The sequence below is a fragment of the Anticarsia gemmatalis genome, chromosome 21 (genome assembly GCF_050436995.1).
Source record: "Anticarsia gemmatalis isolate Benzon Research Colony breed Stoneville strain chromosome 21, ilAntGemm2 primary, whole genome shotgun sequence".
Classification (NCBI taxonomy): Eukaryota; Metazoa; Arthropoda; class Insecta; order Lepidoptera; family Erebidae; genus Anticarsia; species Anticarsia gemmatalis.
The window spans coordinates 5,128,400-5,131,964 of NC_134765.1; positions in this window are offsets into that span (position 1 = coordinate 5,128,400).

Sequence of the window (3,565 nt, forward strand, 5' to 3'; positions counted from 1 at the left end):
ATGATATGATTTATCATTTGATTGTTTTCAAGTCCCTGAACTTGAAATTGTAATATTGACTTAACATGACCTCGAATCGAAAAAGATTGGAAATCATTCCTTAAATATAGGAACTGTGAAACAGAAAGATTTTGTAACATATAAATATATTCTATTCTTTAGTAACGGAAAATGATTGTGGTCAGCTATTATTTCTCCTTCTACCACATCCATAAGTGTTCTCGTTAATTCCCTAATCCTATCATATCATAAACATGCAAACGCGAAAGTAAAACAGTTATGATCCTATCACCGTTTATAAAGCCTCAACCTTAACTAATTTTTTTTCTTCTTTTTACTATACACATCAAAATTGTCATAAAATATGTTTCAACTAAAAAAAATCTTCCTTAAAATTGTATTCCAGAGTTCTAATAAAAAAGGTTATAAAATTTTCCGTTTGGCTCGATCGATAGTACGGCGGCGCGGGGGGAGGTCGTTACCCCACAGAACCGGTAGCGAGTGCGCATCGTGCAGCTGCGCTTGCGACGGCTAAAGCTACGTTTATAGTGAAGGCTTTCGGGAAGGGATTTTTTTGTAACTTGACTTGAAGCCATGGTCTTCTGATTTACCTGTTTGGCAATCAATATAAAAGTCCTCTAATTTCAAAGGATGGTAAGAAACGAAAGAAGAAAAAGTTTGTGAGAGTTTCATAGAGTTATGATATTACAACGTTGTTTTAAGTGGTTGTCTCCTTTGATAACATGTGATGGTGTTTAATTTAAACTTAGCGTATTTGGTTCGACCGCTTAATGTTTTTCAGGTACTTGACTTTTACTTTTAGCTGATTGTGATGATGACTGAATTAATGATTTACTTTCTCATTGTGTGAAAGTTTAAGTTCGGGATAGTAAAAAGTGAGCGAAACCCTTTTTCCCTCAGTAAGTCATTTAGTTTGTATGTCACCGATACTAATGTAAACAATAACAAATGAAATGTGCATTAAACTATATCAATATTGAATTCCCACAAATTCCCTAAATCAATTCGACAAACTCCATGTTTCGAATTACTAATGCACGTGTATTTTCTAGGTAAATGATTCACAATGCATTTCCATGTAAGTACTAATCCAATGTGTCACGGGGACCAATTGGAATGAATATTTAATGCTAGCAACAGTCTAGGTTTGCTTCTAGTGCTTAAGTATTGATTGGAGGGTGGTAATGTATGGAGACGTTTCACAAAGTCCGCGTTTCGATATTATTTATTGTGTTCAGATGTTTTGAGGATTTGTGAAGGCAATTAATATTGTTTGGTTCTTTGAGAATTTACCACAGAATTTGCACAAATGAGTACAATAATGAATGTAATAAATAAACTCTACATTCATTAAGACAGTCTTTATGGGAGACTTGAAAAGTGAATCATTAAATTGTCACCTCATTGTTGAGTCATGAAACAAACCAAGTTTATTACGCGGTATATCCAGTTATTCGGTCCACCTGTCTGAAACTTATATTATAATTATCTTGTTCCTTATAAATTTGTAACTACTTAAATTTCTATCTCAGAAATTCTCAGAAACAAAATTATATCCAGCTTAAAGTTATTCATATTTTCTTCACTATCACTATTACTCATGGATATGATAATCTACTTGCTAAGTGAAAGTAAGAACAACAACAACTATGTCCGAAATTCCTGAAAAAAGCTTTAAATCGACTTCGGCCTACTTCAGGTACTTACCTAGACTACGGTCTCTATGGACATTTTTGAAGACTTACTCTGAATGCTTATCTCAAGTTAGTTTTTGACAGCAAACTGAAGGACTACGACTAAGAAGACCTACAACAGTAATCAATCGAACACCCACATTAATCCTCTTCAGTCTTAAGTATATTTAATTCACTGCCATTCCAAACACGCCCTAACCAATCATCTCGCTTATACAAGTATTATAGTAGCGTACGGCGTACGTGCAAGTTACACTAGCAACAACACAGCCATAATTATTGTACATATATATTATATAGTATCGTGACAGGCGACTGTGCTTATATCGCTTATATTTATAGATCGACGTCGATCGGCGCCAAGATGTGTTTGCTTGATGTACTCTAGTTTTCTTGCTGATGCGGAAGGGGTTTTCGTTTTGGTATAATCTGGGATTTATAGTGCGTGTTTTTGGGGTTATGTTTAAAATACTTTCATTTTTCAATTTTAAATTTTATAATTAAACTTCGGCACCTGTATTGTTTTAAAGATATTTAGTATTGTAAATTGAAGTCAATTGGTGTTAAAAGATTATGTAAATGAAGTAGAGTACTCCTTTTTTGTATAGCTGTTTATTACGTTGACGTTTGGTATCTATTTTATTTAGCACTTTGTATCATATTTTTCGGAACCCACACTTGGCCAGCGTGATAGACTTAAGGCCTAATCTTTCTGTCGTCTGGAAGAAGACCCTTGCTCAGCAATGGGGCATCAAACAAACACATTTCTTTATTGTTTTTTTTTAACTTATTTTGCTACGTATTCGAAATCAATAGCCATGTCATTGTAAAGTATATTGCAACAGTTTATTAAATGTATATTTGAATTCAAGCATTTTTAATCTTTAAATTTTATAATAACAGCGAATCTACATAACTGCTAATCATACTGATCCAAAACATATAATTACATAATTAAATCTTACACCTTCTACTCTCAGAAAACCAGCAATCAGTATGCTAATACTCAGTATCTTACGCATGAAATACTACGTCAACTAAACTGCCTGTATTTACCTACTGGCTACTATGCAAAGTGAGCCTTGTAACGTTCACTCCCTTGCTTTGAGAACGGTAAGTCAGCAAACCAGCAGTGTATCGCTAAATCAGCTTAACTGGGAGATAGTCACGTGGGTCTAATCTTTCAAACAGATCGCTTGTTTGATGACCAAACACGATTTGAAGTAGCTGAAGGTAAATATGGTGTAGTGGCTGAATGATTATGTTGTCAACTAAAATGTGTATGCATCAGAGAAAATTTCTTCTAGATTTCTGTATAATAATTTTAGAATTAGAATTTAGGAATGTTCTGCTTAATTAAATAATAAAAAGTGTAGGAGCTGGGAGGTTTCTGCTTTCGATGGAGTGTAAGATGAATATAATTTCAGCATTGGTTAAGACTTGCGCTCCATAATGTAAGGCTAAGAAGATCGTATAAACTTTTGTACTCTTTCTGGAAATATTTTTCTTATTCTTTTTTGATTTTACATTATTGAAAGCAAGCCTTAATAGCAAAGGTTTGAAGCATACTGATGTCATTAACCTATCGCAAAATTCTTCTATTTGAAATGATCTATAAGACCTAAAGAAGCTAAACACAAGTATTAACATAAAACATAACCATTGCGTCTACTTAACACTTGTAATAAACTCGACGATCCTAAGGATAAACTCTCATATAATCGTGCATACATCAAAGGGATCCAAGTGTATGTACGCGCATCGCACGTGCGACTAACGGTACTGCTACGGTTTTGTTTTATTTCAAATGCTAAGAGATTATTGTGGGACTGACAGTTTTGTTTTGATTA